This window comes from Pristiophorus japonicus, unplaced genomic scaffold, assembly GCF_044704955.1.
Source record: "Pristiophorus japonicus isolate sPriJap1 unplaced genomic scaffold, sPriJap1.hap1 HAP1_SCAFFOLD_691, whole genome shotgun sequence".
NCBI lineage: Eukaryota > Metazoa > Chordata > Chondrichthyes > Pristiophoridae > Pristiophorus > Pristiophorus japonicus.
Genome location: NW_027254604.1, coordinates 70252 through 94861, shown reverse-complemented (window position 1 = coordinate 94861; position 24610 = coordinate 70252). Strand labels below are relative to the sequence as shown.

General features: G+C 48.3%; 2 pseudogenes; both read left to right on the top strand.

Annotated features, from left to right (window-relative positions):
- Positions 1-4525: 4525 nt before the first annotated feature.
- On the top strand, positions 4526-4751 carry LOC139256201 (U2 spliceosomal RNA; annotated as a pseudogene).
- Positions 4752-6234: 1483 nt separating this feature from the next.
- Positions 6235-6618, top strand: LOC139256196 (histone H2A type 2-A-like; annotated as a pseudogene).
- The last annotated feature ends 17992 nt before the right edge of the window (positions 6619-24610 follow it).

Sequence of the window (24610 nt, the reverse complement as noted above, 5' to 3'; positions counted from 1 at the left end):
AGTTGGCAGTGAGCCTTCAGTTACCCTCTTCAAATCTTGCTTGATGGTTTGCACTGCTTCTCTACCTGACCATTGGACGCTGGTTTAAACGGGGCAAATGTGACATGTTTGATCCCGTTACGGGTAATGAATTCTTTGAACTCAGCGCTGGTAAAACATGGCCCGTTTTCGCGCACCAGGACATCGGGTAGGCCGTGTGTGGCAAACATGGCCCGCAGGCTTTCAGTAGTGGCAGTGAACGTGCTAGCCAACATTATCTCACATTCAATCCACTTGGAATACGCGTCTACAACCACAAGGAACATTTTACCCAAGAACGGGCCTGCATAGTCGATGTGTACCCTACACCACGGTTTGGAGGGCCAAGACCATAAACTTAGCAGCGCTTCCCTGGGTGCATTGCTTAACTGCGAGCATGTATTACATCTGTGAATACAGGACTCTAAGTCCGCATCAATACCGGGCCACCACACATCGGATCTGGCTATCATTACGATGCCGAGGTGGGTACTATGGAGGTCATTGATGAAGGTATCTCTGTCCTTCTTGGGGACCACTACTCATTTGTCCCTGCCTGTATAGACATTTCATCTTTGCACTGCTGGAATGGCTTTATCTCTTCCTGCATTTCAACTGGGCACTGGACCAGCTCCCATGAAGCACAAAGCTTTTGACTAGAGATAATAAGGGGTCCTTGCTTGTCCAGGTTTTGATCTGCTGGGCAGTGAAGGGTGATTGCTCACTCTCAAATGCTTTCATAACCATGGCTAGATCTGTGGGCTGCGCCATTTCCACCCCCGTGGTGGGCAATGGCAGCCTACTGAAACCATCGGCGCAGTTTTCTGTGTCTGGCCTGTGGCGGATGGCTTAGTTGTATGCGGACAACGTGAGCGCCCATCTCTGGATGCGGGCTGATGTGTCAGTATTTATCCCTTTACTCTCGGAGAATAAGGATATAAGTGGCTTATGGTCAGTTTCCAATTCGAATTTTAGCCCAAACAGATATTGATTCATTTTCTTTACCTCATTGACACACCCTAACGCTTCTTTCTCAATCAAGCTGTAGGCTCTCTCAGCCTTAGACAGACTCCTGGATGCATAAGCAACCAGTTGCAGTTTCCCGAAATCATTAGCTTGTTGCAATATATGCCCGACACCATATGACGACGCATCACATGCTAGTACCAAACGCTTACATGGATCATACAACACAAGCAATTTGTTTGAGCATAACAATTTTCTCGCTTTTACAAAGGCATTTTCTTAGCTTTTACCCCAAACCCATTCGTCCCCTTTTCATAGTAAGACATGCAGTGGTTCTAACAGTGCTGAGACCCGGTAAGAAGTTACAAAAGTAGTTCAGGAGTCCCAGAAACGACCACAGCTCCATCACGTTCTGTGGCCTCGGTGCATTATCGATTGCCTCCGTCTTCGCATTGGTGGGCCTGATGCCATCGGCCGCAATCCTCCTTCCCAGGAACTCGACTTCAGGTGCCAGGAAAACACACTTCGACCATTTTAACCTGAGCCCCATGCAGTTGAGTCGACTGAGAAGCTCCTCCAGGTTCTGCAGATGCTCGACTGTGTTCCACCCGGTGACCAAGATGTCGTCCTGGAAGACCACGGTGTGTGGGACCAACTTCAGTAAACTTTCCATGTTTCTCTGGAATATCGCCACCGCTGATTGGATTCCAAACGGGCATCTGTTATAAACAAAAAGACCTTTGTGTGTGTTGATGCAGGTGAGGGCGTTTGATGATTCCTTCAGTTCCTGCGTCATGTAGGCTGAAGTCAGATCCAGCTTTGTGAACGTCTTTCCTCCTGCCAGCGTTGCAACAAGGTCATCAGCCTTTGGTAGTGGGTATTGGTCCTGCAGGGAGAAACGATTGTTAGTTACTTTGTAGTCGCCTCAGATTTTGACTGTGCCATCTCCCTTGAGGACTGAGACGATAGGACTGGCCCATTCATTAAACTCGATCGGTGAAATGATGCCCTCTCCTTGCAGCCGATCTAGCTTGATCTCTACCCTTACTCTCATCATGTACGGTACTGCTATCGCCTTGTGGTGGATGGATCATGCCCCCGGAATTAGATGGATCTGCACTTTTGCTCCTTGGAATTTCCTGATGCCTGATTCGAACAGCAAAGGAAATTTGTTTAAGACCAGAGCACACGAAGTGTCATCAGCGGGCGATAGCGCTCAGACGTCATCCCAGTTCCAGTGTATCTTTCCCAGCCAGCTCCTGCCGAGCAGCGTGGGACCATCGCTCGGTACCACCCAGAGTGGTAGTTTGTGCACCGCTCCATCGTAGGAGACCTTTATGGTAGCACTGCCGATTACAGGGATCAGTTCTTTCGTGTAAGTTCTTAGTTTCTTATGAACTGGAGTTAAGACTGGCCTTGAGGCCTTGTTGCACCACAACATTTCGAAAGTATTTTTGCCCATGATGGACTGGCTTGCACCTGTGTCCAGCTCCATTAACACCGGGTGTCCATTTAATTCAACATTCAGCATTATCGGGAGACAATTCGTGGTGAATGTCTGCACTCCATGTACCTCTGTCTCCTCGATCTGAGGCTCTGGTTCGTCGTGATCCTCTGTGGATCTGTCCTCTTCTGCAACATGGTGGTTTTAGGTTTAATATTCTTTGCAGCTCACCTGCACAGTCGTTGGAGGTGTCCCATTGTTCCACAACCCTTGCAAATGTACTCTTTGAATCGGCATGAATGGAAACAATGATCACCCCCGCAGCGTCAACAAGGTGTTAATGGCCTTGCATTCATCACCCTTGATGGCAGACTCTGAGACATCTGCAGGTATGTGTGACCTGCCCTTTGCATTATGATTCAAAAACAACATCACTTTGTTCACAGTACTTGTAGCAGCACTTGTGTGCTGAGAGATTTGCTTCATATTGTCACTGGTGGCAATGAATGCCTGGGCTATCGCTATGGCCTTACTCAAGGTTGGGGTCTCTACAGTCAAAAGTTTGCGAAGTATGGTTTCGTGGCCAATGCCAAGTACGAAAAAGTCTCTGAGCATGTGCTCCAAATGTTCTTCAAATTCGCGATATCCTGTAAGGCATCTTAGCTTGGCGACATAACTCGCCACTTACTGACCGTCAGACCTTTTGTAGGTGCAGAACCGGTACCTCGCCATCAGAATGCTTTCCTTCGGGTTCAAATGCTCTCAGACAAGTGTGCACAAATCATGGTATGATTTCTCTGTGGGTTTTGCTGGAGTGAGCAGTTTCTTCATGAGGACATACGTTGGTGCCCCACAGACAGTGAGGAGGATCGCCCTTCATTTGGCAATGCTTTCTTCCCCATCTAACTCATTGGCCGCATCTCCCTCCGAGAATTTCTCCAGGATGCACACTGTTCTCTGCATATTTGGGTTCGCTATCTGTATCTCATTGCCAGTTGTAGTAGATGGAGAACGAGTCAGACTGAACACTGAGCTCAAAGTAAAGTGTGACCATAGTCTTTTATTGCAAGTCTCCAGAGTGCCTCTCCAACCTATGAAGCCTCCTTAAATATCTGTGCTCCCTTGGGACTCCAGGGGATGAGCCCTTTGGTGGGTGTACAGAGTAAATACAAGTATACATATATATCAGTAAAGAGTTGGGGTCCCAGCACTGATTCCTGCGGCACCCCACTGGTTACTGATTGCCAACCTGAGAATGAACCATTTATCCCGACTCTCTGGTTTCTGTTCGTTAACCAATCCCCTATCCATGCTAATATATTACCCCCAACCCTGTGAACTTTTGTCTTGTGCAGTAACCTTTTTGTGCAGGCACCTTGTCAAATGCCTTCTGGAAGTCCAAATACACTACATCCACTGGTTCCTCTTTATCCACCCTGTTCATTACATCCTCAAAGAATTCCAGCAAATTTGTCAAACATGACTTCCCCTTCATAAATCCATGCTGTTACATTCATGTTGCAGCAGTGACAGATAAGAAAGGTGTTGAATTAAACGATGGGTGGAAGCTAGCATCAGGGCGGAAGGACAGTGAGGGGCTCTTGCCTTCACAGAAGGACTCCCATGTCCTGATCAGAAGTGACCCTTAGGGAATCTCGGTTACAAACCGGTCAATGACTCGAACATGTGGAAATGTAGATCGACAAACACAGCTGTTCAGATTATTGAATATATACAGGAAAAAACGTGAGTGAACCTTCCTCATAAGTCCGGCCATCATTAACCATTTTTGCCTGAGAGCAGAATAGAAACAAAAAGAACAGATTATAAATCGGGAGGGGATGTCATTGATGACCTTATTCAAGAATTTGAGAATTTGGCGAGCAATAAATCTGATTGGATGTTTAAAGAGACCAATCAGAGAGATACAGAACAATGGAAATTGACAACGCGGCCAATGAACCAATCACAGTCATTGCCTTCACCCATCCCTCATTAGCTGTGGGCGGAGTGTGGGGCTGCCTATATAATGCGAGCCCGGAGCAGAATTTCCTTCATATCTGTACCTGACTGAACAAGACGATGCCTGAGGAAAAGAAACCTTTTGGCTAAGATCAAGTGTAGTACCGTTTCTGACCAGCCACCATGACCTCCGGGTGGTTTCTCCCTGGTCAGGAAGGTATATGCTTGCATTTTTGGAAACAGGAGGTGGGTGGGGAGGTTTGACCCATCCACCTCCACGGAGGTGTGTGGGGGACCTGACCCATCCACCTCCATGGCACGAACCTGGTATTGCAGTACTTCCAGGAACGGTGCAGTGGCTCTAGGCCTTTTGGCTAAGAGCATTGGCGCAGAGTGATCCTTGGCATGTGCAAGGTGACCTCTGGCGTTTGTGATTTGACAAAGAATTGGAACGATTGGCTACGAATTTAAAAAAAAAGAAACCAGCTTCGAAAAAGGGTGCCAAGAAAGTAATCAAGAAAACATCACCGAAGGGTGGCAAGAAGCGCCGAAAGTCGAGGAAGGAGAGTTACTCCGTTTACATCTACAAAGTGATGAAGCAGGTTCACCCCGACACCGGCATCTCCTCCAAGGCCATGGGCATCATGAACTCGTTTGTGAACGATATTTTCGAGCGCATCGCGGGTGAGGCTTCCCGCCTGGCCCATTACAACAAGCGTCGCACCATCAGCTCCCGGGAGATCCAGACCGCCGTGCGTCTGCTGCTACCCGGGGAGCTGGCCAAGCACGCCGTATCGGAAGGGACAAAGGCGGTGACCAAGTACACCAGCTCCAAGTAAAACTCCACGCTGTCCTGACGGAACAAAATCCCAAACACAACGGCTCTTTTAAGAGCCACCCACAACATCATTGAAAGAGCTGCACAAACACATCACCCTTTAGACTGAATTTACTGTAATTATTTCCCGAACAATTGTGTTTGAGAACCTTTACAATTCCAGCTGTAGATTTAGTTTTGAATTCTCATAAGCAGCTTCACTGACGGATTCGACCTTGGCGTCGCTGGAATTTCCCGCAGTGAGTAAACTACAAACACGGTCCCTGGTCGCTTTTCCTTTGCTCTCAGACCCGTTCATTCACAGAGCCTGCCGACGAATTTATTTTGGGAGGGCGGAGAAACTCCGATTTCAGTCACACGTTCTCACTCAAGCCCTTTTCACGTTTTGTTTTTATTCCGTTGCGGCTCAGTCTGTTTATTAACCCGAGACTCCCCGCAGTGTAACAACCCAGAATGGGAGTTCTTAGAGACTAGAACAGGGCAGTTTGAACACTCTGTCCCTCTTCTATTTTTACAGAAGGACTCTCAGTTCTGGTCTCACTCCCACAGCAGCTCCTATGAAAAAAAGTTCACTTTTACAACGATGGAGCTGGAATGTGTCCCGTTACACAATCAGTGGGGACTGAGTCCCGCCCGTTACAGACAGTTTGAACCTGAAGCCGAATTTAATACTGATTGTAACAGGCTGAAATTTGCAAGGGAAACATGGAATCAGACAAAAGGAAACAAAAAGTGTTTTGAAGTATTTGGCTAATGCTTAAGTTACTGACATAATTATTGGCGGGATTTTTGAATTTAAAAAATCGTTAGGTTCTGACTTTGTGAACCAATAATTTTCGCCCTACTTTCATTGGTGGACTAAAGAGGCTGTGATTGGTCATCGGAAACGACCAATGAAATTCACCAGAGTGACCAATCACAAGTTCGCTCCCTGCATCCGTCCAGAATGTATAAGAAGAGCAGATGAGGGAGGAGTTTCGCATTCTTTCTCTGAACCTGTGGATTGTCTGGAAGAGGAAAAACCGACGGTAAAGCTCGGGCCAAGGCCAAGTCTCGCTCCTCCCGGGCCGGACTGCAGTTCCCTGTGGGCCGTGTTCATAGACTCCTGTGAAATGGGAACTACGCTGAGCGTGTGGGTGCCGGAGCCCCGGTCTACATGGCTGCTGTGCTCGAGTATCTGACCGCTGAAATCCTGGAGCTGGCCGGCAACGCGGCCCGCGACAACAAGAAGATCCGCAACATCCCCAGGCACCTGCAGCTGGCCATCCGCAACGACGAGGAGCTCAATAAGCTGCTGGGAAAGGTGACCATTGCTCAAGGTGGGGTGCTGCCTAATATTCAGGCTGTGTTGCTGCCCAAGAAAACCACCACTTCGTCCAAGACCAAGTAAAGCGGACAAGATTTAATCTAATAACCAAAGGCTCTTTTCAGAGACATTCACAGTATCTGTAGAAGGGCTGCTTACTGACTTAATGGAGTGAGAGCCCTTGAATTCATGTACCGATAGATTGGCTTATTTCAGACATGTAAACGTAGAAAATAGGTGCAGGAGTAGACCATTCGGCCCTTAGAGCCTGCACCACCATTCAATAAGATCATGGCTGATCTTTCACCTCAGTACCCCTTTCTCTCCATACCCCTTGATCTCCTTTAGCCATAAGGGCCACATCTAACTCCCTCTTGAATATATCCAACGAACTGGCATCAACAACTCTCTGCGGTAGGGAATTCCACAGGTTCACAACTCTGAGTGAAGAAGTTTCTCCTCATCTCAGTCCTAAATGGCTTACCCCTTATCCGTATGCGGGAGTTTTCAGTTCCCAGTCTCTGCATTACGGTTCTCTACTCACACATACACTCTTCCAGTTAACAGCGAATAACTGAACTACAGTTGTCACTCAACAATTGTATAAATACCGCCACCGGTTCCTTAAATATTATTTAATGTGTCTGAAAACTAGAGAGTCGGCGATGATGAATTAATATAGTAATGAAAGGGCCTAGTTTAATTCTTGTCTGGTTTGAGATAGTTTGAATGCTGTTTTTGTTCTCGGGAGCTCCGGCCGTTCCGGCTGTGTATTTCTCTGCTAAGCCAGTCAGTTTACACCGCACTGCATCAGCGAGCGATATACACATACAGGACCCGGATCCATTGCAGTGCTTCCCAGATCTGCCTGCCCCCATTCTCCGGTAACACCGAATGGGGAAATCTGTGCTCTGCCCCGGGGAACTCGAGGTCAGAGCGACGCAAAGCCGATGTCAGTTTCTGAAAATATTAAAGGGCTCATTAGTTTATATTAGTCAAAGCTCATGTGAACCGAGCTGGTATATGAACACACGATCAGTAATCAATACCACACCCTCTGCCCGTCCCTACAATGGGTTAATGAACAACACGAAGCTCTGGTTGCAGGAGATCGCAGCTCTTTCCTTTGTTGATTTGGTGGCTCTGAAAAGAGCCGTTGTTGCACTTGGTGCTGAAGCTTCGAGCCGAGGCAGGGGGAGTCTAGGCGCACTCCCCGCGGATGCGGCGGGCCAGCTGGATGTCTTTGGGCATGATGGTGACTCGCTTGGCGTGGATGGCGCACAGGTTGGTGTCCTCAAAGAGCCCCACCAGGTAAGCCTCGCTGGCCTCCTGCAGGGCCATGACGGCCGAGCTCTGGAAGCGCAGGTTGGTCTTGAAGTCCTGAGCGATCTCCCGCACCAGGCGCTGGAAGGGCAGTTTGCGGATCAGCAGCTCGGTGGATTTCTGGTAGCGGCGGATCTCCCTCAAAGCCACGGTGCCGGGTCTGTAGCGATGAGGCTTCTTCACTCCGCCCGTGGCTGGAGCACTCTTCCAGGCCGCTTTGGTCGCCAGCTGTTTACGAGGTAACCTGTGGGACGCCCACATCCCATGAACGAATGCAAAAGAGGAAAGAGCAGAGGCCTTGACCATCATTTTCCAGTCCTCTTTGGATCTGGGCATGGTGCCGGAGGATTGGAGGACTGCTAATGTAGTACCCTTGTTTAAGAAGGGAGAAAGGGATCGGCCGAATAATTACAGGCCTGTCAGCCTAACCTGCATTTGGAAAGGCAAGGATTAATTAGGGTCAGTCAGCAAGGATTTGTTAAGGGAAGGTCGTTTCTGACTAACCTGATTGAATTTTTTGAGGAGGTAACCGAGACGGTCGATGAGGGTTGTGTGTACAATGTAGTATATATGAACTTCAGCAAGGTTTTTGATAAGGTTCCACATGATGGACTGATCATGAAGGTTAAAGCCCATGGGATCCAGGGCAAAGTGGCAAATTGATTCCAAAATTGGCTTGGAGTAAGAAGCAAAGGGTAATGATTGATGGATGTTTTTGTGACTGGAAGGATATTTCCAGTGTGATTCTGCAGGGCTCACTACTGGGTCCTTTTCTTTTCGTGGTATATATCAACGATTTAGATTTGAATATAGGGAGTATGATTCAGAAGTTTGCAGACGAGACTAAAATTGGCTGTGTGGTTGATAATGAAGAGAAACGTAATGGGCTGCAGGAGGATATCAATCTACTGGTCAGGTGGGCAAAGCAGTGGCAAATGGAATTTAATTCAGTGAAGTGTGAGGTAATGCACTTTGGGAGGGCTAATACGGATAGGGCATACACATTAAGCGATAGGCCACTTAATAGTGTAGATGAACAAAGGGACCTTGGAGTGCTTGTACACAGATCCCTGAAAGTGGCAGGCCAGGAGGATAAGGTGGTTAAGAAGGCATATCGAATGCTTGCCTTTATTGGCTGAGGCATTGAATAAAAGAGCAGGGAGGTTATGCTTAAATTGTATAATACTTTGGTTAGGCCACAGCTCGAGTATTGCTTGCAGTTCTGGTCGACGTATTATAGAAGGATGTCATTGCACTAGAGAGGGTGCAGAGGAGATTTACTAGGATGCTGCCTGGAATGGAGAATCTTAGTTATGAGGACAGATTGGATAGGCTGGGTTTGTTCTCATTGGAACAGACGGTTGAGAGGAGACCTCATTGAGATGTACAAAATATTGAGGGGCCTGGACATAGTGGATAATAAGGGTCTATTTCCATTGGTGGAGGGGTCTATTGCGAGGTGGCATAGTTTTAAGGTGGTTAGTGGAAGTTTTAGAGGGGATTTGTTGTGGGGGGGGGGGGGTTGGTTTCTTAACGCAGAGGGTTGTGGGGATCTGGAACTCACTGCCTGGAAGAGTGGTGGATGCAGAAACCCTCACTACTTTTAAGAGATGGATGGATGGGCACTTAAAGTGCCGTAACCTGCACAGTTACAGACCTAGAGCTGTAATTGGGATTAGACTGGATGACCTTTTGGTGGATGGAGCAGATATAATGGTGAGTGCTGCAGGGAATAAAATACAACCAGGATGATCTCCTGGACTATTTTCGATCACCTGGATGGGTCGGAGAGGAATTTTCCCATATTTTGTCTCTCTAAATTGGCCTGGGTTTTTACCTGGTTTTTGCCTCTTCCAGGAGATCAGATGGGTCTGGTTGGGGTGGCGTGTAGAATGTTTCAGTATAAGGGGTGTCACAGTTGTGGTGAGGCAGACTGGTTGGGCTGGGTGCTCTTTGCCTTTCCGTCATTGTTCATAGGTTTATATTTAGCCATTAGGGCTGCTGACCAAGGGCCGTGTGGCTCTTTGGTGGCCGGCGCGAACATAATGGGCTGAAATGGCCTCCTACTGCGATGTAAATTTCTATGTTTCTATGTTTCTAAATACATGGTATGTGACACCTTCTGCACAAAATAAAGTTCACGGGATTGGGGAAATATATTAGCATGGATAGAGGTTTGGCTAACTAACAGAGAACAGAGAGTCGGGATAAATGGTTTGTTCTCTGTTTGGCAATTAGTAACTACTGGGATGCTGCAGGGATCAGTGCTGGGACCATTAATACAATCTATATTCATGACTTGGAAGAAGGGACCGAGTGTAATGTAACCACGTTTGCTGATGATACAAACATGGGAGGAAAAGCAATGTGTGAGGACGACACAAGAAATCTGCAAAAGGACATAGACAGGCTAAGTGAATGGGCGAAAATCTGGCAGATGGAGTATAATGTTGGAAAGTGTGAGGTCATGTACTTTGGCAGAAAAAAAATCAAAGAGCAAATTATTATTTAAATGGAGGAAGATTGCAAAGTGCTTCAGTACAGCGGGACCAGGGTGTACTTGTACATGAAACACAAAAGGATAGAATGCAAGTACAGCAAGTGATCAGGAAGGCCAATGGTACCTTGGCTGTTATTGCAAAGGGGATGGAGTATAAAAGCAGGGAAGTTTTGCTACAGTTATAAAGGGTATTGGTGAGGCCATACCTGGAATACTGCGTGAAGTTTTGGTTTCCATACTTACGAAAGGATATATTTGCTTTGGAGGCAGTTCAGAGGTGGCTCACTAGGTTGATTCCAGAAATGAGGGGGTTGACTTATGAGGAAAGGTTGAGTAGGTTGGGCCTCTACTCATTGGAATTCAGAAGCATGAGAGGTGATCTTATCAAAACATTTAAGATTATGAGGGCGTTTTACAAGGTGGATGCAGAGAGAATGTTTCCACTGATGGGGGAGACTAGAACTAGAGGGCATGATCTTAGAATAAGGGATCGCCCTTTCAAAACAGACAAAGATAAATTTATTTTCTCAGAGGGTTGTAAATCTGTGGAATTCGCTGCTTTGGAGAGCTGTGGAAGCTGGGACATTGAATAAATTTAAGATAGAAATAGATAGTTTCTTAAATGATAAGGGAATAAGGGGTTATGGCGAGCAAGCGGGGAAGTGGAGCTGAGTCCATGATCGGATCAGCCAAGATTGGAGGGGGAGAGGGAGGTGGAGGGGTTAGAGGGGGAGGGGGTTGAGAGGGGGAGGGGGTTGAGATGGGAATGGGGGTTGAGAGGGGGAGGAGGTTGAGAGGGGGAGGGGGAGATTGTATTGAATGGCGGAGCAGGCTCGAGGGACCATATGGCCTACTCCTGCCCCTATTTCTTCTGTTCTTATGACAGAGAGGGAGAGAGGGAGAGACAGAGAGGGAGAGATTTTGAGAGAGAGCGCAAGATATACTCTCTCGCTCTCCCCCCTCTCTCACCCTCCCCCTCTCCCCTCTCCTTCCCTCTCCCCCTCTCCTGTCCACCTCCCTCTCTCTCCCCCCTCTCTCTCTCCCTCCCACACTCTCTGCACCTTACCCGCAGTCACCCTACCTCCCTCTCCCCTCTCCCCACCTCCCTCTCCCCTCTCCCCCTCTCCCTCTCCCCCTCCCCTCTTCACCCTCCCTCTTCACCCTCGCCCCTTCCCCTCCTCCCGCCCCCTCTCTCTCCCCCTCCTCACCCCCTCCCTCCCCCTCTCTCTCCCCCCCTCACCCTCTCCCCCTCCTCTCTCTCCCTCCCCCCCCGCCGCTTGCACATGGTTACCCCCCCTCCCCCGTCCTCCTCCCCTCCACAGGCCCCCTCCACCCCCCGTACATACCCACCCCCCACCCGAACATGGTTACCTTTCCTCCACTGTACACGATTATCCCCCTCCCTCCCGCCCGGTGCGGCCTGTGGTGACTCACCAATAGTTCTGGGCCTGTTAGATCAGCATCAGGGGCAGCGGAGGACGATGAAGATGAGGGAGGCCAGCGATTGTATTTCCTGTACTGGGTCTGCACAGAGTCAGTAACCTCTCCCAGCCCCATTCCCCCTCACACGTGCTCACACCCAGCATTGTATTTCAACAGCACCATTCACAGCCTCAGGACCCCTGCAAGCCCCTCACAGCACATTCCCATGTGGTAGCTGTTGTAATGTGGGAAACGCCGCAGCTAATTCATGCACAGCAAGCTCCCACACACAGCAAAGTGATAAGTATTGGCCCCAGGACGGTGGTCGTGGGTGTTATGTATTTAACCCCTTGCAATCTGCATTACACTATCACCAGAGGGCCCACCTGTTGGAGTCCCAAGGGATCCCAGCATCCCTTAGGACTCCAACAGGTATATAAGCAGGTCACCCATGAGGTACCTACACTCTGGAGTCTCATTAATGGAGCTAAGGTCACACTTGCTCATTGTACACAGTACTCAGTTTCATCCTTTATTATGAGCTATCAATTGGCGATGAGGTAACGAACAACCGCGCAAAAATGCAAAGAACTGTTGGTATCCTGGAGAAGTTCTTAGAAGGGAATGATTGGGAGGCCTTCGTGGAGAGACTTGACCAATACTTCGTGGCCAATGAGTTGGAAGAGGACGAGAACGCTGCCACATGAAGGGCGATCCTCCTAACTGTCTGTGGGGCAACAACCTATGACCTCATGAAGAATCTCCTAGCTCCGGCAAAACCAACAGCTAAATTTTATGAATTATTGTGTACGCTGGTCCAGGAGCAAATAAATCGTAAGGAAAGTGTTCTTATGGCGAGATATCAATTCTACACATGTCAACGGTCAGAGTGCCAGTAATTGGCGAGCTATGTCGCCGAACTAAGGCGCCTCACAGGATATTGTGAATTGAGGGATTCCTAGAACAAATGCTTAGAGACTTTTTTGTACTGGGCATTGGCCATGAGCTAATCCTTCGCAAACTATTGACTGTTGAAACTCCGAATCTAAGTAAAGCCATAACAATAGCCCAGGCACTTATGTCTACCAGCGACAACACCAAACAGATTTCGCAGAGTAAAGACGTTTCGACCAGTACTGTGCACAAAGTAATGCTGTTTTCAAGCAGAAATATACATGGCAGAACGTACACGCCGGCTGTTGCTGCCCGACCTCAGATGACCCAGAGTCCACCATCAATGGTTAATGCGAGGCAGTTAACACCTTGTTGGTGCTGTGGAGATGATCATTGGCCCCATCAATGGCACTTCAAACACTATGCATGCAATGGTTGCAGAACAATGGGACACCTCCAGTGAATGTGCAGGTGAACTGCAAACCCTGCAAACCACCACGTTGCAGAGGAAGATCGATCCGCTGTGGATCAGGCTGAATTGGAAACTCATACCGAGGAGGCAGAAGTGTACGGGGTGCACACATTCACCACGAAATATCCACCAATAATGTTGAAAGTTGAACTGAACGGAATTCCAGTATCTATGGAACTGGACACGGGTGCGAGTCAGTCGATAATGAGTAAAAAGGCTATCGACAGGCAGTGGGGCAAAAAGACACACAGGCCCAAGCTCGGCCCCATTCACACCAAACGAAGGACTTACACCAAGCAAATAATCCCTGTAATTGGCAGTGCAGAAGTCAAAGTCTCCTATGATGGAGCAGAACACGAACTCCTACTGTGGATTGTGCCAGGGGATGGCCCCACAATGTTTGGCAGAAGCTAGCTGGGAAAATTCCGCTGGAACTGGGAAGACATCCGAGCGCTTTCGTCCGTCAACGACGCCTCATGTGCCCAGGGTTTGAGCAGGTTCCCATCGTTGTTCAAGCCAGGCATTGGAAGCTTCTCAGGGGTGAAAGTGCAAATCCATTTCATCCCCGGTACACGACCCATCCACCACAAGGCATGGGCAGTACCATATATGATGCATAAGAAAGTGGAAATTGAGCTGGACAGGCTGCAGCGAGAAGGCATCATCGTGTCAGTGGAATTCACTGAGTGGGCTAATCTGATTGTCCCAGTACTTAAAGAAGACAGCACGGTCAGAATTTGTGGGGAATATAAAGTAACGATTAACCGGTTTTCGCTACAGGACCAGTACCCGCTACCCAAGGCATCCAACCTATTTGTGACTCTGGCTGGAGGAAAGACATTCACCAAGCTGGACCTGACCTCGGCCTACATGACACAGGAGCTGGAGAAGTCTTCGAAAGGCCTCAACTGCATGAACAAAGGTCTGTTCATCTATAACAGATACCCGTTCAGGATTCGGTCGGCTGCGTCAATCTTCCAATGGAACATGGAGAGCCTGCTAAAGTCAGTTCCTCACACTGTGGTTTTCCAGGACAATATCCTGGTTACAGGTCAGGACACCATCGAGCACTTGAAGAATCTGGAAGAGGTTCTTAGTCAGTTGGGACTCAGGTTGAAATGCTCGATATATTTTCCTGGCACAGGAGGTTGAGTTCCTGGGAAGAAGAATTGCAGCAGATGGCATCAGACCCACCGATGCCAAGACGGAGACCATCAAGAACGCGCTGAGATCACAGAATGTGATGGAGCTGCGATCGTTCCTGGGACTCCTTAACTATTTCAGTAATTTCCTGCCTGGGTTAAGCACCCTGCTAGAACCCCTACATGTGCTACTGCGCAAGGGAGACGACTGGGTATGGGGGAATTCACAAGAGGCTGCCTTTCCGAAAGCCAGAAATCTGTTGTGTTGAAACAAACTGCTTGTCCTGTATAACCCTTGTAAAAGATTAGTGCTAGCTTGTGATGTGTCGTCATACGGGGTCGGGTGTGTGTTACAACAGGCTAACGAATCGGGGATTTTGCAACCGGTCGCTTATGCATCCAGGAAGTTTTCCAAGGCCGAAAGGGCCTACAGCATGATTGAAAAAGCGTGCGTTTACTGGGTAAAGAAAATGGACCAGTACTTATTTGGCCTCAAGTTTGAACTTGAAACTGACCACAAGCCACTCATATCACTGTTCTCTGAGAGTAAAGGGATTAACACCAATGCCTCTGCCCGCATCCAAAGATGGGCGCTCACGCTGTCAGCATACAACTAAGTAATCCACCACAGACCGGGCACACAGAACTGCGCTGATGCTCTCAGTCGGCTGTCATTGCCCACCACCGGTGGAAATGGCACAGCCAGCGGACTTGCTCACGGTAATGGATGCATTCGAAAATGAAAAGTCCCCCATTACAGCCCGCTGGATCAGGACCTGGACCAGCCACGATCCTTTACTGTCCTTGGTAAAAAAAACTATCCTCCAGGAAGCTGGTCCGGTGCCCAGTGGAGATGCAGGAGGCGATTAAGCCATTCCACAGGCACAAAGACGAAATGTCCCTGCAGGCGGACTGTCTGTTGTGAGACAATCGTGTGGTCTTGCCCAAGAAAGGCAGAGATATGTTCATTTGTGAACTGCACAGCACACACCCAGGCATTGTAATGATGAAAGCCATAGACAGATCCCATCTGTGGTGGCCCGGCATTGACTCAGATTTAGAGTCATGCGTGCGCCAGTGCAATACTTGCTCTCAGCTGAGCAATGCACCCAGAGAGGCAGCACTAAGTTTGTGGTCGTGGCCCTCCAAACCGTGGTTGAGGATCCATGTGGGCTACGCGGGCCCATTTCTAGGCAAATGTTTTTGGTTGTCGTGGATGCTTACTCAAAATGGATTTAATGTGCAATAATGTCTGTAAGCACGTCCACGGCCACTATTGAAAGCCTACGAGCCATGTTTGCCATGCCCAGCTTTCCTGATGTCCTGATCAGCGACAATGGATCGTGTTTCACCAGTTCTGAATTCAAGGAATTCATGACCTGCAATGGGATCAAGCACGTCACATCTGCCCCATTCAAGCCCACATCCAACAGCCAGGCAAAGTGGGTAGTTCAGACCATCACGCAAAGCCTGAAATGCGTGTCGAAAGGCTCCCTGCAGTTCTGCCTATCCCGAGTGCTGCTCAGCTACCGCACCAGACCCCACTCACTCACCGGCGTTCCCCCAGCCAAGCTGCTCATGAAAAGCGTGCTCAAAACAAGGCTCTCTCTTGTCCACCCTGATCTCTATGATCACGTGGAGGGCAGGCGGCATCAACAAAGTATGTACCATGACCGCACAAATTTGTCATGCGATATTGAGATCAATGATCCTGTGTTTGTACTCAAATATGGACAGGGTCCCAGATGGCTCGCTGGCATGGTCATAGCCAAGGAGGGGAGTAGGGTGTTCCAGGTCAAATTGGCCAATGGACTAACATGCAGAAAACATTTGGACCAAATCAAATTACAGTTCACCAACAGCTACGAACAACCCAAAGAAGACACCACCAACTTTGACCCTCCAACACACACACAAGTGGCAACTGACATCATGGTTGACCATGAAGCTGAACTCACCATCCCCAACAGCCCAGTGAAGAACTAACCACCTCATCCACATTCGCATTTGTACCGAGACAATCGACAAGGGAGTGAAAAGCCCCAGATCATCTCACCTTGTAAATAAGTGTACTATTGACTTCACGGGGGAGTGATGTTATGTATTTAACCCCTTGTAACCTGTATTACACTACTACCAGAGGGCCTACCTGTTGGAGTCCCAAGGGATCCCAGCATCTCTTGGGAGCACAGTATATAAGCAGGCCACCCACATGGTACCTGCACTCTGGAATCTTATTAAAGGAGCTAAGGTCACACTTGCTCATTGTACACAGTATTCAGTTTATTACGAACGTATCAGAGGGAGTGCAACGAGTTCAGAAGAATGAGAGGGGACCTCATAGAAACATTTAAAATTCTGACGGGGTTAGACAGGTTAGATGCAGGAAGAATGTTCCCAATGTTGGGGAAGTCCAGAACCAGAGGTCACAGTCTAAGGATAAGGGGTAAGCCATTTAGGACCGAGATGCGGAGGAACTTCTTCACCCAGAGAGTGGTGACCCTGTGGAATTCTCTACCACAGAAAGTTGTTGAGGCCAATTCACTAAATATATTCAAAAAGGAGTTAGATGAGGTCCTTACTACTAGGGGAATCAAGGGGTATGGCGAGAAAGCAGGAATGGGGTACTGAAGTTGAATGTTCAGCCATGAACTCATTGAATGGCGGTGCAGGCTAGAAGGGCCGAATGGCCTACTCCTGCACCTATTTTCTATGTTTCTATGTTTCTATGAAGGTTCACCAGACTGATTCCTGGGATTGGGGGGTTGTCCTATGAGAGATTGAGTAGACCAGGCCTATATTCTCTAGCGTTTAGAAGAATGAGAGGTGAGAGGCGATACCCACATCGCATGAAGGAATTTAAAAAAGTGATGAGTGAGGTGTTTAAATTTGATTAAGGACACCAGCCAAATTATTAGAGACACTCCCAGTCCTTCAGGACCTGTGCCCAGGGGAGAAGCTGATGGATTAATCTGATCATCTTTGGGTTAAATGTTGTGTTCATTGAGCTAAGCACCTCGTGCCAGCATCAACCACTTTCCAGTCGGGAACTGCACGGGCTAGATACAGAGTGAATCCATCGGTCGCTCCCCGACACAGATACTGAGGGACAGGGAGTGTCCGGGACACTGACATTTCTCACTCAATAAGGTATAAATTGATCCTGTACCTCTCCCCATTAATCCTGGGTTCCACACGGGCCAAATCCTGTTCCTGTTTCCCTTCCTGTAACAGCACTGAGCTCAACCCAGCCCAAGAAAGATTGGATCAACTGGGCTTGTATTCACTGGAGTTCAGAAGAATGAGAGGGGATCTCATAGAAACGTTTAAAATTCTGACGAGTTTAGACAGGTTAGATGCAGGAAGAATGTTCCCAATGTTGGGGAAGTCCAGAACCAGGGGTCACAGTCTAAGGATAAGGAGTAAGCCATTTAGGACCGAGATGAGGAGGAACTTCTTCACCCAGAGAGTGGTGAACCTGTGGAATTCTCTACCACAGAAAGTTGTTGAGGCCAATTCACTAAATTTATTCAAAAAGGAGTTAGATGTAGTCCTTACTACTAGGGGGATCAAGGGATATGGCGAGAAAGCAGGAATGGAGTACTGAAGTTGCATGTTCAGCCATGAACTCATTGAATGGCGGTGCAGGCTCGAAGTGCCGAATGGCCTACTCCTGCACCTATTTTCTATTTTTCTATAATGAGCAAGGCTCAGGGAGGGTGGTTGCTAGGCACTGCAGTGATGTCATAAAGCAGGGCCATTCAGCCCAGCGGGTTCTCTCCATGTCCCTTTAAAGGTGGAGAGGTGGGACATCCTGTCTCAACACACATCCCCCTGTTCATACTGAGAATCCCTGGGGAAGGCCAAGGCCCAGAGTGTAGAACACAACCAAGGGGGAAAGAGGAGGAGAGAAGGGGAGGTAAATCACGGAGTAGGGACTGAGGGCCACCAAGCTTCAGTTTTAGAGCCTGTAGACTTCAGGAGAGGAAGAGTTAGTTCTGCAGTTTCAGGATCCAGGGAGAGAACAAGGAGCAGATGGGAAGACTGGTGTGGGTTCCAGCACAGTGAGGATGTAGGGGGAGGGAGATTGTGTAGGGCCGTGTATTAGGGGTGTAGGAGGGACAAGAGAGGAAAGGTCAGAGGAGCAATTGCTGCAGCACAACCAATAGTGAGAGAGAGAAGGTGGGGTCTGAGCGGGCCCTGGACAGGCCGGTAAACTGTTTGTTTGCTGTGACCAGCTTTCCTTATGTCACAAATAGCCTCCTGTAGCCCAGTGACACAAACAGCCTGTTAAACGCCACCAATGTCCTTTGGTCTGGCGAGGTCTCCCTTTGTGAAACATCAGCTTCTCATTCTGACTTACTCACAGAGAGAAATGAGCTTCAGAACTGCCGACACTGTCCCTTTGAAGATCAATTTCCCATTGAGTTTGATTAAATTGATGTTAAACTAAAAATACTGCTTTGCCCTGTGACAATAACAGATTATCAGAATATTTCCCATAGGTTAAAAAACAATATTACAGGGACTCACTGCCCTGGATAGTTGGACTGGACCTGTGATATAATAGAAATGTATTTCCTGTCAGACTTGGACACCTGGTAGATCCATCTTTAAAAAAGTTGTGAGAACTCAGTTCTCAGATGTATTCCACACAATTTGTAACAAGTGTGCAATCAGTTTGGCTTATTGTCGAGAAATCAAGGACCTGACACACTGTGTGTGTGGGACACAAACCTGATTTATTGGACATTGATACAGATTAAACTCCAGCCCAGTTATTGGGGTTACTAACATCAGTTTTACCAAACCCCAACTGCCCGAATGAACATGGTTCAGTCCTGGATATGATTAACAGCAAAATCCAATCCCTGTACTCACTTGTGAACTTGCTGGTGCCTCAGCAGGTTGGATAAATTAGTGAGTCCCTTTGCACACTCGGGGTAGGTGAACAGCATCTCCGCAGTGTGAATTCGCTGGTGTGTCAGCAGAACCTTTGTGCTTTTAAAGCTCTTCTCACTGTCAGAACATTTCAAAGATCTATTATCAGTGTGAACAAGCTGGTGTGTCCAGAGGTTGCATGACGGAGTGAATCTCATCCCATACATGCAGCAGGAGAATGGCCTCTTCCCAGTGTGAACTCACTTGTGGGTCAGCAGTTTAGATGAACGAGTAACTCCCTTCCCACATACGGAGCAGGTGAACAACCTTTACCTGATGTGAACTCACTGGTGTTTCAGTAGGTTGGACGAGTGAGCAAATGTCTTTGCACAGTGACAGCACCTAAATGATCCCTCGTCAGTGAACATTTGTTGGTATTTCAGCAGGTTTGATGATTCTTTGAAAGTCTTCAGACAGCAAGAGCAACTGAACGGCTTCCCCGGTGTGACTGCGTTGATGAGTGTCCAGCTGGGAGGGGGAATTGAATCCCTTCCCACAGTCCCCACATTTACACAGTTTCTCCATGGTGTGTGTCCTTGTGACTCTCCATAGTTGGACGATCAGTTGAAGCCTCGTTCACGCACACAACATGTGTACGGTTTCTCCCCGCTATGAATGGTGCGATGTTTTTTCAGGTTGTGTAACTGGTAAAAGCCCTTTCCACAGTCGGTGCACTGGAATACTCTCACTCGAGTTGGTGCTTTTCCAGTCACACTGATGTTTTAATGTTTGAAATCTTTGCCCACACACAGAACAGACAAACATTTGCCCTTCCACACTCAGAGCCCGATGATATTGGGGCTCTGATGAATGCAGTGATTGTGTCTGACCTGGGTGTGATGTGGACTGGGAATTTGCTCTGTAAATGCTGCTCCCCTTCTCTCACAGCCTGGAATACCAGTTGAAAAAAGCCCTCACTGAGTCCCTCATCGAAACTCTCAACAATTCGAGTGTGTGAGGGGCGGGGCTTGTGGCCCCCCCAGTGGGCGGGGCTGAGCCAGGGTGGGAGGGGCTTGGGCCCCCAGTGGGCGGCGCTGAGCCAGGGTGGGAGGGGCTTGGGCCCCCAGTGGGCGGGGCTGAGCCCAGGTGGGAGGGACTAGGGCCCCCAGTGGGCGGGGCTGAGCCTAGGTGGAAGGGGCTTGGGCCCCAAGTGGGTGGGGCTTGGGCTCCCCAGTGGGCGGGGCTGAGCCCGGGTGGGAGGGGCTTGTGGTTCCCCCCAGTGGGCGGGGCTGAGCCTGGGTGGGAGGGGCTTGGGCTCCCCAGTGGGTGGGGCTTCAGGGTCTCTGTTCCTCACTGGGTCCCAGTGCCTGGGAGATGCAGCGTCCTGGACAAGAGCTTTATCATCACCTTTACAATCAGAGAGTGGTTACAGCACGGAAGGAGGCCATTTGGTCCATCGAGCCCGTGCCGGCTCTGGTTAGCTGGTCCCACTCCCCCACCCTTTCCCGTAGCCCCACAAACTTCTCTCCTTCTTGTACTTACCCAACTCCCTTTTGGAAGCTTTGATTGAGTTTGCCTCTATCTCCCTTTCCGGCAGTGCATTCCAGATCCTGACCACTCGCTGCGTAAAAAGGGCTTTTCTGACGTCGCCCTTGGTTCTTCTGCCCATCACCTTAAATCTGTGTCATCTGCTTCTTGACCCATCCGCCAATGGGAACAGGTTCTATCAACTCTGTCCAGACTCCTCATGATTTTAAAAACCAACAAATCTCCTCTCAATCTCTGCTCTCAGGAGAACAATCCCAGCTTCTCCAGTCTATCCAAGTAACTGAAGTCCCTCATCCCTGGAATCAATCTTGTAAATTTTTTCTGCACCCTCTCCAAGGCCTCCACATACTTTCGAAAATGCGGTGCCCAGAATTGGACACAATACTCCAGTTGCAGATAGTGCAGATGACACGAAGCTGGGTGGCAGTGCGAGCTGTGAGGAGGATGTTAAGAGGCTGCAGGCGGACTTGGACAGGTTAGGTAAATGGGCAAATGCATGGCAGATGCAGTATAATGTGGATAAATGTGAGGTTATCCACTTTGGTGGCAAAAACATGAAGGCAGATTATTATCTGAATGGTGACAGATTATGAAAAGGGAAGGTGCAAAGAGACCTGGGTTTCATGGTACATCAGTCATTGAAGATAGGCATGCAGGTACAGCAGGCAGTAAAGAAAGCAAATGGCATGCTGGCCTTCATAGCGAGGAGATTTGAGTATAAGAGCAGAGAAGTCTTATTGCAGTTGTACAAGGCCTTGGTGAGACCACACCTTGAGTATTGTGTGCAGTTTTGGTCTCCTAATCTGAGGAAGGATGTGCTTGCTATTGAGGGAGTACAGCGAAGGTTCACCAGACCGATCACGGGACGGCAGGACTGACATACAAGGAAAGACTGGATCGGCTAGGCTTATACTCACTGGAATTTAGAAGAATGAGAAGGGATATCTTAGAAATTTATAAAATTCTGACGGGACTGGACATGTTAGATGCAGGTAGAATGTTCCTGATGTTGGGGAAGTCCAGAACCAGAGGTTATGGTCTAAAGATAAGGGGTAAGCCATGTAGGACCGAGATGAGGAGAAACTTTTTCACCCAGAGAGTTGAGAACCTGTGGAATTCTCTACCACAGAAAGTTGTTCAGTCCAGTTCATTAGATTATATTCAAAAGGGAGTTAGATGTGGCCTTTATGGCTAAAGGGATCAGGGGGTATGGAGAGAAGGCAGGGGTGGAGCACTGAGGTTGCATGATCAGCCATGATCATATTGAATGGTGGTGCAGGCTCGAAGGGCCGAATGGCCTGCTCCTGCACCTATTTTCTGTGTTTCTATGTTTGAGGCCGAACCTGTATTTTATAGAGGTCCATCATAATATCCATGTTTTGTAATCTATGCCTCTATGATGCCCAGGATCCTGTAAGCATTTTTAAACTGCTTTCTCAACCTGCCTTGCCCCCTTCAATGATTTGTGCACATAGACCCCTAGCTCTCTCTGTTCATGTACCCCCTTTAAAAATGTACCCTTTAGTTTATATTGCCGCTCCTCGTTCTTCCTACCAAAATGTATCACTTCAAACCTTTGTGTTAAATTTCATCTGCCACGTGTCTGTCCAATTCACCAACCTGTCTGTGTCCTCCTGAAGTCTATCACCATCCCCTCACCATTCACTGTACTGTGTCCACCCATTTCACCAACATGTCTGTGTCCTCCTGTAGTCTATCACCATCCCCTCACCATTCACTGTACTGTGTCCACCCATTTCACCAACCTGTCTGTGTCCTCCTGAAGTCTATCACCATCCCCTCACCATTCACTGTACTGTGTCCACCCATTTCACCAACCTGTCTGTGTCCTCCTGTAGTCTATCACCATCCCCTCACCATTCACTGTACTGTGTCCACCCATTTCACCAACCTGTCTGTGTCCTCCTGAAGTCTATCACCATCCTCTTCACCATTCACTGTACTGTGTCCACCCATTTCACCAACCTGTCTGTGTCCTCCTGTAGTCTATCACCATCCCCTCACCATTCATTATACTTCCAAGTTTTGATCCATCTACAGATTTGGAAATTGTGCCCTGTACACCCAGGTCTGTGTCATTAATATTGATCAGGAAAAGCAGTGGCCCCAGTACCGAGCCCTGGGGAACACCACCGTGTACCTTCCTACAGTCTGAAAAACAACCTTTCCCCACAATGCTCTGTTTCCTCTCACTTAACCAACTGAGTATCCATGCTGCCACTGTCCCTTTTATTCCATGGGCTTCGATTTTGCTGGTATTGGTAACACGCCTGGGATCATAGCAAGGGGATTTGAGTACAGGGGCAGGGAGGTGTTACTGCAGTTGTACAGGGCCTTGGTGAGGCCACACCTGGAGTACTGTGTACAGTTTTGGTCTCCTAACTTGAGGAAGGACATTCTTGTTATTGAGAGAGTGCAGCGAAGGTTCACCAGACTGATTCCCGGGATGGCGGGACTGACATATGAAGAAAGACTGGATCAACTGGACTTGTATTCACTGGAGTTCAGAAGAATGAGAGGGGATCTCATAGAAACGTTTAAAATTCTGACTGGTTTAGAGAGGTTAGATGCAGGAAGAACGTTCCCAATGTTGGGGAAGTCCAGAACCAGGGGTCACGGTCTAAGGATAAGGGGAAAGCCATTTAGGACCGAGATGAGGAGAAACTTCTTCACCCAGAGAGTGATGAACCTGTGGAAATCTCTACCACAGAAAGTTGTTGAGGTCAATTCACTAAATATATTCAAAAAGGAGTTAGATGTAGTCCTTACTACTAGGGTGATCAAGGGGTATGGCGAGAAAGCAGGAATGGGGTACTGAAGTTGCATGTTCAGCCATGAACTCATTGAATGGCGGTGCAGGCTCGAAGGGCCGAATGGCCTACTCCTGCACCTATTTTCTATGTTTCTATGACTAAACACAAAACCCAGTCTGTTGATCACTTTCAGCTACTGGACTTAGCTTGTGCCCCAGAGCATCTCTTCCACCTTCAATGTGTGAATAGAGCATCATGCCTGCAAAGCTGGTTTACGTTTATATCCACGCAGCAAATATATTTAAGAAAAGTCTGTTGGCCGATGAGAAACTGTTCAGGTGCCAGCGTGCTGCTGGTTTGCCTGGCATTTTGCCTGTAATGGGAAATAACTGAACATTTCTCCCAGTGTAACTTTTGCTGTAATGAAATGTGTTTTTAATAAGCCTCACGTCCTTGCTCATGTCTGCTGCAGTTGTGTAGAAAGGGAATGTGTGAAGTGATGGTGTTTGTATGGAGATGTGAAACAAGGAAACGGTATCTGTGTGTGACAGTGACGCAGCCTTGTGGTCACAGGGAGAACCAGGCACCGATATCCTTGTGGTTATGGTTTGAGCAGGTCAGTTCACCAATGCTCGAGCTAAGGGGTGCCAGGGATCGGCAGCAGCAGCAGTAAATACAATCTAAATGTAAATTCTGATGTAGTTTATCTTCATTTATTCCTATTTTAATAGCTTTTGCTGAATGTGGCCCATGCCAAGTGTCAGGATATAGAAAATGAGTTTGACATCCCTGAGGTAGATAATGTCAACCGGATTCCCCCATCCACCAACCTAACAACTTCTTTACAAACTCAAGCTAGTTTGTAAGACATGACCTTTTTTACTGGAATCCGTGTTCAGTATCTCCAATGGCTTCTTCCCTTACCCCATGATCGAAAACAGCATCTCTCGGGATCCCTTCACGTATCTTCCCGGTGATCGAGGTCACATTGATGGGCCTTCAGTTCCCGAGCTCTGATTTGTGCCTAATTTGCAAAATGGAAACTACGTGTGCTGCCTTCCATCTCAGGGAACAACCCATGACTCTACTGAGCTGTTGGAGATATGGGCTGACAGAGCAC